Source organism: Vipera ursinii (genome assembly GCF_947247035.1).
Source record: "Vipera ursinii genome assembly, chromosome: 1".
Taxonomy (NCBI): Eukaryota; Metazoa; Chordata; class Lepidosauria; order Squamata; family Viperidae; genus Vipera; species Vipera ursinii.
Genome location: NC_139512.1, coordinates 263,848,562 through 263,862,689, shown reverse-complemented (window position 1 = coordinate 263,862,689; position 14,128 = coordinate 263,848,562). Strand labels below are relative to the sequence as shown.

At 40.6% G+C, this 14,128-nt stretch overlaps 1 protein-coding gene across 1 annotated transcript in view; it reads right to left on the bottom strand.

The window, feature by feature from the left end:
• The window catches only part of TMEM200A (transmembrane protein 200A), a gene marked incomplete at its 3' end in the record, with an annotated part of 38,124 nt that extends 27,930 nt beyond the window's left edge, over window positions 1–10,194 (bottom strand). The window contains exon 1 of the mRNA XM_083353430.1: window positions 10,104–10,194. The remainder of the gene's footprint in view (window positions 1–10,103) is intronic.
• Window positions 10,195–14,128: the final 3,934 nt, after the last annotated feature.

Here is a 14,128-nt window from a genome sequence, read left to right as displayed (position 1 = left end):
TATCACGGTGTTGCTCTAAAGATAAACTAGATTAGCCATTTTACACATTGTGTACAACTCCTTAAAGGCTAATTGTTCATTGTGCTCTAAGCAAATTTAGATGAAGTCTTAAAAAAATAGGCTGGTTTCTCATTCACTTCTATTACTTATACAGCTAGTATAAAGCAAAATTCTGAACAAATACTAGATTGCAGCAAACAAATAGTTTTCTTGCACCTTTTTGCGCCTAGATTCTTGTATTCCAGATAATGGCAGTATTAATTACCAAGATCAAAAGCTAAATGGGAAAGTGGAAGATCAGTGTTTGGGTCTGAGAATATATATCAATGCTCATTTGTGGCTTTCACAAATGAAGGCAAATATATGTGTCCCAAGATAATGTTGCAGGATCCAATCTGGGACTATCATCAGAATCAGAGGTTTAGTCTTCCGAGTTTTTGGACTTGTGCTGGAGTCCATCCTCACAGAATTTCTCTCTCACCAGAACGTGTCTTTGTTTTACCTCTGAGTGTATTGGTTGTCCAACTGCTCAACTTATTGTAAAAGTTGTTCTGGCTACGCCATCTGTTCTAAAAGATTTATTTTTCTAAAGAAATTCTTGAGAAATCGTTTGCAGGTCCCTAACTTCAGAAAAAAATAATTTATTCCCTCAGTTCTGTGCACAATTCCCTGCTTTCCATCTTGAACAAGTGCTGTGTGCTTCTTACATTTCTTTCCAATGAGGTCAAACGTTACGAAAAATCCTGCTGTTGTCTAGAATGACATTCCTTTGCACTTGCATAGCAGTCAAGTAATAATTGCTTTTATAAACTGACAAACAATCTTCAGTACAAGATTTAAAAAAGCAGACTTGGAAGATAAAAGGACAGTCTGCCAATAAACAGGAAAGTGCAAGTCTGTTTTCAAAGCAGGCAAGTTTTACTTTAAGATGCTGCCCAGAAAAATAACTTTTGAGTTTTCACAACAACATACACAGACAAGCCCTAGTTTGTCTAGTCACCACAGAGAGCCTTAAAACAATTTGCCAGGCTCAGGATGCTCAAATCATGGGATCTTACCTTAAGACCAGGCTGAAAATGCTTTCTATGCAGCAGCTGCATCTGTGATAACACGGATGTTTTGTTGCCTAATTAAACTGCAAAGTATATTTCCTTCTCTTCTCAAACTCATAAAATCTTAAACCAAAATCAGTGGCACGAACAACCAGTTAGCTTCAGGAATGCAGTGCATATACTTCCTTTGTCACTTGTTCAACACTCTCTAGTATGCACTATTTGACATGACAGTTAATTTAGCCAATGGCAGGACTGACTTGGTGCATATATCAAGTGTCCCAGCCTCAACCAGTTTGAGAAAAGCCACTTTGGTGTAGTGGTTAAGGTGCTGACCTAGAAACCAGGCGGCTGTGAGTTCAAGTCCCACCTTAGGCACAAAAGCCAGCTGGGTAACTTTGGGCCAGTCACTGTCTTTCAGCTCAACTTACCTCCCAAGGTTATTATTGGGGGGGGAAATAGGAGAAGGAAGTATTATGTAAATTTGCCACACTGAGTTACTTAACACATAATAAAGGTGAAAATGAAAAATCTAATAAATAAACCATAACTGTAATAGAGTCTTGTTGAAAAATAAACAAGAATCTGCTGAGGTATAAAATGATTGGCAGCTTCACCTAAATTTAACTCACCCATGATTTTCTGAATTAAACTAATTTAGTAGTGTGTGGGGTGTGTGTGTGTGTGTGTGTGTGAGTATGACAGTGAGTTGATTATAAGGGCCAGGTCCAAACAGCACACAAGGGAGAAATGTGAAATTGTGAAATTACGGCTTAGGGTAGGTAGCATGATAATGTGAACACCAATTCTGGAATGAACAAAGATCTGGGACTAGCCCTCCCAAAAGGAAGAATGAACTTTCTGCTTTGTGCGGTGGCTCTTTTGAGACTGCTCAGTGGCAACTTCCTTGCCTGACTGCCGCAGAGTGCAAGCTGATGTGTCATACAGGGGAACGAGGCAGCAGGTGGTTGATTGCTCAGCCAAGCAGGCACCCTGGAAAACTGTGGAAGCAGCTGGCATCTCTTGGAGAGCTTCCCACTCTCTTATCTCCTTTAAAGCATAATCACCTCAAATACCTCACTCTGAGAGCTCCTTATTAGCAAGGTGGACACCCAGGTAGTCTCACAGCATAAACTGTTTCCACAGACACTTGAGCTACAACCCTCTTTCAGAAGACAGTGGGGGGGGGGAGAGAAAACATTTGAACCAGGCACTGGAATACGACCTTTGTATTTATCTTTCTCTTCTGCTTATTACTAAGCCTTTGGCACACAATGATTATTTTTTAAAATAGAAGCAGCCCTCACTCAGCACCTTGTCTCTCCTTTCAAACAGTACCTCATGGCAAGACTCATTATTAGTTCATAGAAAGAGAGCAGGAAGAGAATTTATAAACCGAAAGGAACTGAAATGATCACTGCAAGCAGAATTTGTTATCAGAATAAATTTGAATTAAATTTCATACAGAAGTAACATGTGTCACTGTATTTTACTTTTGTATGTTAATTTTCCCTCATACACAAAGGAGAAAGCAGAACGTGGATTCATGTCTTCAGAGAACAACTAAGAGTCTCTCATTTAATTAAAGTATGATATACCCAATCAAAGTCTTTTCCTGTAATTTAATCATCATGTCTCGGGTGAATAAGGGATGTTCAGATGTGATGCTAAACCAGGGGTTCCCCAACCAGGGGTGTTTGCACCTCCTGGGGGTGTGAGACAATATTCCAGGAGGTGGGAAAACTTGGGTTTTCAAAATTATAGTGTACATGCGTAATTCATTTACGTTATTTCAAACTTTTGTAAGGGGTCCGAGAATATATCAGAAGCGTTCTAGGGGTGCAGGGTATAGAAAAGGTTTTGGGCTGCTGTGCTAAACCATGGCTTAGCACTACATTTAGAAACAAAAGCAATCTAGGGCCTGTCTAGTTCATACTCCCCTCTCCTCAACTCCACCTTCCTAAAGAAATAGATGGTGGATTAAACCAGGATTCAGTTTCAATTTCCAGCTTGCAATGGCATATGAACCAAGAGCTGTTGTTTAAAATAAGTGACATTTTCTGAAATAAACCTGCAAACTTGGCTTCTGTAACAATTCATTAGAATTTATTTTAAACCATGGTTTGTTTTCCTGTAACAAACCAGAAAATAAGAAATACAGTGTAGCACTTTACTAATCAAGGTTCAGACAAGCTTTAAAACAAGAACTAAAGTTACTCTTGTTTGTTCTGTAATTAAGGTAAAGGTAAAGGTTCCCCCGCATATGCGTGCTAGTCGTTTCCGACTCTAGGGGCCGGTGCTCATCTCCGTTTCAAAGCCGAAGAGCCAGCGCTTGTCCAAGGATGTCTCTGTGGTCATGTGGCCGGCATGACTAGATGCCAAAGGCGCACGGAACGCTGTTACACTTCCCACTGTTACCTTCCCCCTATTTTTCTACTTGCAGTTTTTACGTGCTTTCAAACTGCTAGGTTGGCAGAAGCTGGGACGAGTAACAGGCGCTCACTCTGTTACGCGACACTCGGGATTTGACCTGCCAAACTGCCGACCATTTAATCGACAAGTTCAGCATCCTAACCCACTGAGCCACCACGTCCCTGTTCTGTAATTAGGAAGCCCCAATTTCTAATTCTTATATCACTACATAACAATGGTATTTCCTCAATGACCATAGATTTGCTTAACAAAAAATGTCATAAAATTGGGTCTAGTCCTCGACTTATGATCACAATGACTTACAACCAAAAATCCAGTCCCAACTGCAGTCATAAACTGATCTGTATGCTTTGACAAATGGTTATAAAATATCTCAGCTTAATAAAATGAAATATATTCAGTTGAACATGGCCACTAAATCTTATTGGATTACACACTCAATAGGATTACAGGATTCACATTTTAAAAATGATTAGGAAGAAGTAATTTAGACTTTGCATGACACTTCAATAAAGCAATTCATCTCTTTACTAGCTTTCTCGTAAGCTTGCAAAAAGGATAAGCTGCTTTAATGGTGGAGAGTTGCTGTGCTTATATGGTGCCCAAAGCATTTCTTCCAAATCATTTTTGAATTATGGGTAGCCCTAATATTAGGGTTCTCAAACACCTATATATCATTAGTAATGACTGGACAGAAAATATCAAGTTACTTTTAACTCAAGAAACAGGATTTGCATCAAGGTAATTTTATATTTTATGCTGCAGCCAAGTTTGCCTCAAGTAAAGCAGAACAATACCGTGTAAAATATGAACAGCAGATATATGCTCTGAACATACCATACATGCATCTGCCATCTCATTTGGATCAAAATTCCCAGACCTCTTTTCCTACTGATATATCTGCACAGACACATATTACAGATAGATGATAGCTAGATAGCTAGCTAGACAGACACACACACACACACACACACACACACACACACACACACACACACACACCACTGGCATGAGTAAAGAATACAGGGACTACACATCAAGGATATTTTATCCCACGGTGTTTCTTTTTTACTTTGATTGTTGATTATATGTGTGTGTGTGTTTTTATTGTTACGTATCTTTCTTATATTTTTAACTGTTGTTAGCTCTCTAGTCTCATGAATTTGAGACGGATGGCCCTATGAATAAAAGAAAATAATAAAAAATAAAACACTGCCTGTAGGTTTCATCTTCCCAGTTAAAGCAAATAGGTGCTTATATTGGGCAGCAATTCTGGAGGTGGATGTTCATTTTAATGACAACAGCAAAGGCATCATTTCATACAAGATTAAACCATGCCAGTATTTTCTTTTAAAAAAATTCCATGGATAGACAATATAAAGTAATAGGCAAAATAATGCTGGAGGGTGGGCCCTTCAAATCAGATGGGACTTAATAGCAGGCTATTGAGGAAGAGCTGAGGAGCATTCAGAGTGGTTATGATATGCCTACATTGAAATTAAGTTTGAAAAGGTTCAACTGGTTTAAAATGGTGTTTATGATACGGCTAGATTGAAAGCTTTGAGATATCTACTTTCCTGGCATACAGGAAAACATAATCCAGTTCTGCAAAGAAAGAATTACAGTGGAAACATGGAATATAAAAGAATATAAATATGGGAAGGCTCAACTCAGCAAAAGATAAAATTAATTATTTTAAATTTTGTCATTCACATTTTATTATGTCCCTCCTTCTGCATCTTTTCTTTAATGATTCTATTCCACCATTTCTTTGATTTTAGTGTAACTCTTATCCTGCAGTGATTTGTCTGGCGGCGACTTGGCCAAAGTGAGTTGGCCATGCCAAGTTGTCCTAGACCAGCACCAGATCGCCTCCTTTTTGCTGCGTTTACACTCTTTGCCACTTCTTTTTTGTACACAGTTTCTGTGGTGAATTTACATGTGTCTAAAGCAACTTCTTTGGCCACATGTCTCAGAAATGCTTGCCAGAGATATTGGGTCCAAAAATGAAGCAAAAGAGAGCTCAATATCCTGCTTGGGGTATCAGTGAGTGAAGAAACACTTGGTGTGATCTCCATCCTCCAGAGTCTCCCTCATCTCTCTAAATGCACCCCACGCACCTTACTTGGGTCTGTCTGTTTAACAACCACAACTAGGAGTGCCAGGATTGTGGTCACTGAGCAGTCACATGATTTCTCACTTAACTAAAGCTTTATTCAGTGACCAAGATTCTGGTCCAATTGTAGTTGTAAATCAAAGACTACCTGGTAATGCAAGGTAGATAGACTTAATTACAACAGTGGTGCATGCAATTGTTGGAAGTCTTGAAGGGCTAGGTCAGCGCTAGATCATCCTGATGAAAACCCTTCTATTTGTCTTAAAGAGCCAATGTCAACTTAAAAAGTAAAGGTAAAGTTTCCCCCACACATGCGTGCTAGTCGTTTCTGATTCTAGGGGCCGGTGCTCATCTCCGTTTCAAAGCCGAAGAGCCAGTGCTTGTCCGAGGACATCTCTGTGGTCATGTGGTCGGCATGAGTAGATGCCGAAGGCGCACGGAATGCTGTTACCTTCCCACTGTAGTGGTCCCTATTTTTCTACTTGCATTTTTACGTGCTTTCGAACTGCTAGGTTGGCAGAAGCTGGGACGAGTAACAGGCACTCACTCTGTTATGCGGCACTCGGGATTCGACCCACCAAACTGCCGACCAGCTGATCGACAAGCTCAGCATCCTAACCCACTGAGCCACCGTGTCCCTTAATAACAACTTGATGGTACATAATTAATCAATTAATCCTACTCTGAGTCATTACAGCCATATGACATCAAAAACTACTGTATGTAGTCATAGATAAGTCCATCCACAGATAAGCTAACATTTTTAAGCAACACACCATGAAAAATATACCACCTAATAAGCCCGACCCTCAAAATTGTCTTATGTTTTTTCAATATATTCTGAAGGACTTCTTTTGTTTTCCTATTTTATATCCATACATGTTGTTTTCCAGAACAGATTCCAATTTAAATTTGCACAATTGGTTCATCTGCAAGAGGCACATTTTAATGGCATTTTGGTTAAAACTTTGAGGGTTGGCTTACTGGCAAGCATATACTTTTAAAAAGTATAACAGATCTATGCACAATTCAGGCCATCTGCAGATAAGCCAAACCCAAATTTTGGGGTTTATATTAGAACCTAAAATTCTTGGCTTATCCGTTGATTTCATATGGTGAAAAGATAAAGTTGCCCATAATACTTACTTAGACAAGCCGTTGATAAAGGCTAAGGAGCAGAAGTCATCAAAAAACCTGGCTATTACACATGACGTTCACATTGCTACATTATTCTGATGCTGCTTATGATAGGATTCTCTATTAATATACTTGTCTCTAACTATTCCATTGATTACTGTGACAGTTGCTCCCATGAATCGCTCCCATATAAAGATTGCAGCTCTTATGCAGCAATCCAATCTTATAATTAGTAATGGGATTCAAGGGGAGTTATATTATTTAATATGGATTTCTTCACCAAGCAAGGTAGGACCACCATCTTTTCTATGAATTGATTAATTAATGGAAAGATTGATTATCTTTCCGTTTTTATTTCCCTACTTAGATAATTTCTTAATTCATTCTTCAAAGTTGCCACAAAGTTTAATGTAAAAGTTTTGACTGTAGGAAACATATTGAAAAATTATCATACTTCTCATCATACGATATTGTTAAAAGTTAGGTAAAGGTAAAGGTAAAGGTTCCCCCGCACATGCGTGGTAGTCGTTTCCGACTCTAGGGGCCGGTGCTCATCTCCGTTTCAAAGCCGAAGAGCCAGCACTTGTCCGAGGACGTCTCCGTGGTCATGTGGCCGGCATGACTAGACGCCAAAGGCGCACAGAACGCTGTTACCTTCCCACCGTAGTGGTCCCTATTTTTCTACTTGCATTTTTACGTGCTTTCAAACTGCTAGGTTGGCAGAAGCTGGGACAAGTAACAGGCGCTCACTCTGTTACGCGGCACTCGGGATTCAACCCGCCAAACTGCCGACCTTCTGATCGACAAGCTCAGCGTCCTAACCCACTGAGCCACCGCGTCCCTTTGTTAAAAGTTAATTATGGTTAAAAAACAGAACATTGTTAAAGGAATGTGTTCCAGTTCCCATCTCTTCTCCATACATTTTAACTATGAAATAAAATAATTAATTTAATATGGCCTTTCAAAACGTTTTGAGCATTAACAGAATATTCACTCAGCTATCTTTTGAATAATGCATTTTCCTCAACATTTGCTTTTCAACGGTTTCTTATGAGAGCCTGACCATTTTTCAGAAAATTATAATGATGTAGTTTTGCCAATTATTTCCAGTTTTTTATGGAGAAAAAGACTTCTGACATAAGATTGTGAAGAGGTACTTGGGACTGGTTTTACAATTAAGGTGTCTTTCCATCACAATTATATGATTCACCCTTTATGTAAAAGCTGAAGTACATCTTTCCTTTTATCCAAGAAATAATATAAACCTTAATTAATAATACTATGTGTGCTATATATCATGGCAATATTAAAATAGTGATGAATCACATACAAAAACAACTACCTAAGTTTTATTATATTATATAACTTATTTGGACCACTAGTGGGTCCCTTTTAAAGACCCTGTAGTTAAATAATACAAAAAGAAGTACAAAAACTGTTCTGTAAATAGCATGACTCATTTTCCACTCTATGATAGGAGATACTTTTGAATTAATAGAAGTTGAACATTTTTTCTTCCTAAGTATATTTTTCATGTTTCTTTTTGTATCCTTTAACTATGATACTTTGAAAAAGAAACATTTCCAAAATGTGCTGATTAATACAATAAAACTTCCTTCTGCTCTGTGCCTTGCTACACCACAACTTACAGTAGTGCATCCTAACCTACGAAATGTAACTGTGCCCATTGTTTATATATAAGGAATTAGTTCTATAAATGTCTCCATGAGATGAGAGCACTGTGAGTTACATTGGTCCAAGACAGAGTCCAGAATCATCCAGTAAATTTTCCATTTTATAAGCTAGACAAGAATCTAGTTTTCTACAGGTGCAGTCAAACACCTGAACAACTCTACCATACTGTTTATTAAATTCATTTTGCTCCAGAAAATTTTTTGGATCTGGTTCTTTTTCCCCTGTAGCCTGTCACGTAAAAGTATTTTAAATTAAAACCAGTGTTTTTATAACGTACTTAAAATTGCTACCTATTATTCTTATGTATTAGACTATTTCCTGATGAAAAATTCTGGAGGAAAACGCCAAGAACACCAGTTACTTTAATTGAAATAACAGAGCAGTTACACAATTATCTTAGACCAGGGGTGTCAAACTGCCAGCCTGCAGGCCAGATGCGTCACACAGAAGCCATGCCCACCCCAGCTCCGGCAAGGGGGGAAAAAGTCACGATATGTCGCGTCACATCATGTGACACCCCTGTCTTAGACCATACCACAATCTAAAGACAGGTTAAACGATCATATCTGAGTTGGTCACTGGGACCAAAGATTTAGTCTTCCAAGTTTTTAGACTCATTCTCAGGGAACTTCTTTTTCCAGGCTGACATTCTAGAAAAAGGCAAGTTCCCTGAGAATGGGCTCCAGTACAAGTCCAAAAGCTTTGAAGACTAAACCTCTGAGTGACCGACTCAGATTGGATCTTGCAACATTATTCTGGGACACATATATCTGTCTTCATTAGACAGGTTAAAGGCTGTAAAGTAACATTGCTAGGTGACACGAGTCTTTAAAAAAAAAGCTGTGCTTCCACATTTCAGGATGCAAAGCTATAGCATCATCAAAAGTCAAGATGCTACACCAAATTCAAATGGAGATGCTGGGAGTCGGCATCAAAATTTTAATAAATTACAATTGCAATGATGATAATAATAAGAATGTAATGAGAAGGAAGGACTCACTGGAGAAGAGCCTAATGCTGGGGAAGCTTGAGGGCAAGAGAAGAAGGGGATGACAGAGAATGAGGTGGCTGGATGGAGTCACTGAAGCAGTAGGCGTGAGCTTAAATGGACTCCAGAAGATGGTAGAGGACAGGAAGGCCTGGAGGAACGTTGTCCATGGGGTCGCGATGGGTCAGACACGACTTTGCAACTAACAACAACAATTATTGTCATCATAACCTTCATCGGCTTAACAGCCATGAATCCTGGTTATTTTTAAGGTTGTCTTCGTAAAACTCCTAACAATGAATTATGTGGTTATATATGTATTTACTTCTATCAAGAATTTAAGAAAGGAGGATGAATCACTTTTGCCAAAGTAGACATGACGTTCAGCCATGTGCAGAAAAATACTACTAATTTACTGATGTTTATATTGCATGCACAGTCTTATTTTAATTCCTGATGGTTCCACATTGAAATAGAAAAAAATCCTATGTGAAACATGCAATACATATACTACTAACTGATCTATTATTAGGTAATCCTTGTATTCTTCTATATGTCAACCAGTATCTATTATGGAAAAAGTTCTTTCATAAGAATATCCTTTTGTTTTCTCTTCCAGTGCACATGTAACAAGAATCATGGATTAGTATGTATAGCAATGCATGGCACTTTTCATACTTACAGAGTCCAACGTTTTTCCAACAAGAGATTCATATCCACATCAGAAAAAGTAACTCATGAAGTATCCGATTCCTAATGTCAGCTCTCTCCTCTTAGTTCATACAAGAGAAAAAGTGACAAGATGTCAAAAGAGAATACATCAGTGAAGCAGTGAGTAGAACTATATAGACATCCCAGTTTTAAAATCTATAGATAAACCATTGTCTTCTGCATGGTCCGGTAGAGCTGGTGGACATCAAAACAAAGGGGGAAAAATAGAATTGCACATACAAAGAAAAGGCTTGCTGTTGATGTGGACCAGTAAATACATAAGGATGTTCTTATCAGTGTAACTTAAACTGACTTTTTAAGATTCAAAACTGCACTCTTATTTCAGATACACTCCAGAAATCAAAAACCTGTTTATGGAAATGGTGAACTGTTTACGTGACACATTTTCCATAACTGAAAGCCTAAGTAAATTAATGGTAATCTTATCATATTTTTCCATCAGGATCTCACAGATAATCCAATAATGAGCAACAAGTAATATATATTTCAGTGTCAGATACAAAAATGTAATGATTTCTTCTCCAAATTACTGCATATCTACATTTCGTTTTCTTCTATATGAACACTGCTTTTTATTCAGAACAAAAAACTAATTGTTACTCATGCATTAAATTATCCAAATTACCTCTTAATTATACACTTACAGTATTTTGCTTGAAAAGAAAAGTTAGTGGCAATGTAGACATTAAAATGCTTTTATTTAGGAATAAAATGAAGTATTGCTAAATTATTCAACTATTCATGCTTCTATTTAATTACAATGTAGCTTTTATCTCTCTCTTTTTAAGTAGAACTTCTTCAATTATCAAAATGGAAACACTTCTATTATTCAATACATTTACATGTTGTCTGCCAAAGCTGGAATATGAGAGCATGTTCCAGTTTCAACAAACAAAATAACATATCAAGTAATAAAATTTTAAGGAGAAGCTACAAGAAAATTCCAAGCTCCTTAAAGTTTCCCCCCCCCTTTTTTTTTACACAGAATGGAATCCTTCACATTGGCCGTGGCCATAAATAGTAAAGTAAATGGGATTTCAATAGCCCTAAGGAGACAATGGCAAACTACTTCTGAAAACCTTGCCAAGAAAATTGCAAGGACTTATTCAGGCCATCTTAAAGAACTGGACACGATTTAACAGAAAAAAAAAACCTGTGTGCAACACTCAAGCTATTATGACTAAAACACATGTCTTCATTACTATAGTTGAATTGAGATTTTTTTTTAAAAAAAAACTAGTATTACAGAAAGACCTGAACTAAATAGAAAGGGTAAGATCCTGACATTTCTCTAATTAGGTGCAGAATGTCTGAAAACTTCAATTTATTCAGAATTTTACCATCCAAGTTTTTATGTTTAGTTTTCCAGGGACTTCAATTTGCAATCTTCCCCAACTGAGTATCCACCTCTTTGGAAACGCTGGATACAACCTTCCATCATTTTTGGCCAGCTTAGCCATAGAGGTAGTCCTTGACTTACAACCACAATTGGGAACTGGAGCCTCTGTCCCTAAGTGATTTAATTTTTAAATGAGTCATCACACAACCATGACCAATACCGTGACCTTGTTGCCACAGCTGTTAAGCAAATCACATGGTTGTTAAGTGAATCCAGATTTTCCCATTGCCTTTCCTTATCTCACTGGGAAGGTTGCAGATGACAATCACATGGCCCCGAGGACACTGTAACTATTATAAATACTGGACGCCAAGTACCTGATCATGTGATTGCAGGGATGCTGAGATGATTGTTAAATGTGAGGAGCGATCACAAGTCACTTTTGTCAGTACCATCGTAACTCTGAACGGTTGCTAAATGAATGGTCATAAGTCAAGGACTACCTGTATTGGTGGATAATGACAGAAGTTTAGATTAACGTATGTAGGAGGTACTATATTTTAGGAAAGCTGTTCTATAACTTAAGGGTTAAATCACACAAACAAGAAAATTCTGTCACCTCCCCTCAATACTACACTTAACAAACTTTTTTTATGCTCACCTTTACTTTTACAGAACAACTGAGCAGAAATATGTTCACATTTACGGTCCATTTAAAGTCTTTAGCAGGTCATCTGAATACGACAATCTGTTTTGCAACCAGGCTAGTTCAAAACTCCGTTGAGACCACAATCCTAGTGCCATTTAGGATGAATTGAAACGCCTCGTCACACCACGTCTGTCAACCAAGGGAAAAGTAATAGCGTTGCTTACTCTGGTCGTTCTTTGGCTGTAAGAAAGCCAGAACCAAACAACTGTTGGTTGTATGCATATGCGCACAAATGACCCAGCGTGCCGGTAAAAGCTAAATATAAAGAGCAAAAAAACAAAACAAAAAACAACAAAACCAAACCTTTTTAAACGCCCAGAGAGGGAAAGAGAAACGTTGAAAAACTACCCAGGGAGTCATCCCAACAAGCGCCTCTTCCCATTTCCAATGCCTTTAAAGCGGGCTTGGCTAGGAACGGACTCCGAACGGAAGAATTCGCGCTTGTTGCCAGTCAAACAAAAGAGGGTGTAGCAGCTGCGGAAGACGGGCGGACCCGAAGGAGACCCAGCGGCTCCACGGCAAAAGGCGGGAGCGTCCTATTTCGGGGGAAAAGAAATGCAGCCTTCGATCCTTCAGCCTGCCTACCCCCCCCTCCTCCCTCTTCCGCGAGCCTTTCGGCTCTTTCCCCGGACCCGGATCTGAGCGCGGAGGAAGGAGAACAAAGAGTCGATTCCTCCACGCCGGAGGGAATCCCTGAGACGCCGGCGGCGCCTGCCCTGCTTCTCCCCAGGCGCGGGCATTTCCTCAGCCACCGACACGGCGGCCAAGAGGACCGAAGGGAGAGGCGTCCTTCGCCCCCACCCCACCCCCTCCCCACCCCCGACCCTCCCTGCCTCATCTGGCATTTACCTGGCGGGAGACCGCCGCTGCAGCCGCCGCTCGGGGCTCTTCGAAGGCTCCTCCGCGCCCGCCCCCCCCCCCTCGGCTTTCACGCCCGCGACGGCTCGGAGGAAGCCAGACCCGCGGCGGTTCCTCCCTTCCCCCTCCTCATCCTCAGCATTGCTCGGGAAGGGAAGGGAAGGGAAGGGAAGGAGGGGAGGGAAAGCAAGAAAAAGGGCGCGCGTGGCGCGAGACGGGCCCCCGGAACGGCCCCGTCGGGTTTGGCAGAGCGGCCGAACCGGGAACCGTTTGTTCCGGACTTCTTGGAAAGTCCTTTGCCTCCGCCGGCGCCCTTGCTCCTTTCACTTCATCTCACGCCGGCCAGATGTGGCGGTCGCCTGGGTGGGAGAGGCAGAGGTGGCATTGGTGGGAGTCTCTCTTTCCGAGGGGCGGGGCCAGCCGGTCCCTCCTCGGTGGCGGCGGGCGATGGGAGGCGTCACTCAACGGAGCGGCGGCGAGGAGGAGGAGGAGGAGGAAGGACGACGACGAAAGCGGTTCCGAAAGTTTTCAGCTCTCGGTTGATCGAGGGAAAGCGCGGGAGACCGCAGGAGAGCCTTTTCCCAGCCCAGGCGATCAGCCGGCTCGTGAGGCGACAGTGGGCGCCAGGAGCAGCCCAGGTGTGCAACAGCTGTGCCTCCCGTCTCTGGCTGGAGGAGCTGCGCATTTAAGGCAGATGTCTGAACTGGGATACCCGAAAAAGGAATTGTTTCCCAGCGGTAAACTTTACCTGCTTACCTACACGCGCTCTTCTGTTTGTGTGCGTAATGTTATCGTTGGCAGCAACACAGAACTTCCAATTGGTACAGACGAACTTTTCCTTTGATGGCGTGCTCACTATTGCAGACTAACGCCCACAGTCTTTGGCGAATGCTTAACCCGTTCCTGGCTTTTCTTCTCAAGCATTTTTTTGTGTGTTGGGGTTTTTTTTTGTTTGTTTGTTTTGGTACCACTGTGTGTGTGATTCACCTGTTAGGGAGAAGTGTGCTTGGGAGACCAACAGGTGAATGTAGTGGGAGATCCTCTCCCTTGATCTCCGTTAATCGAATGG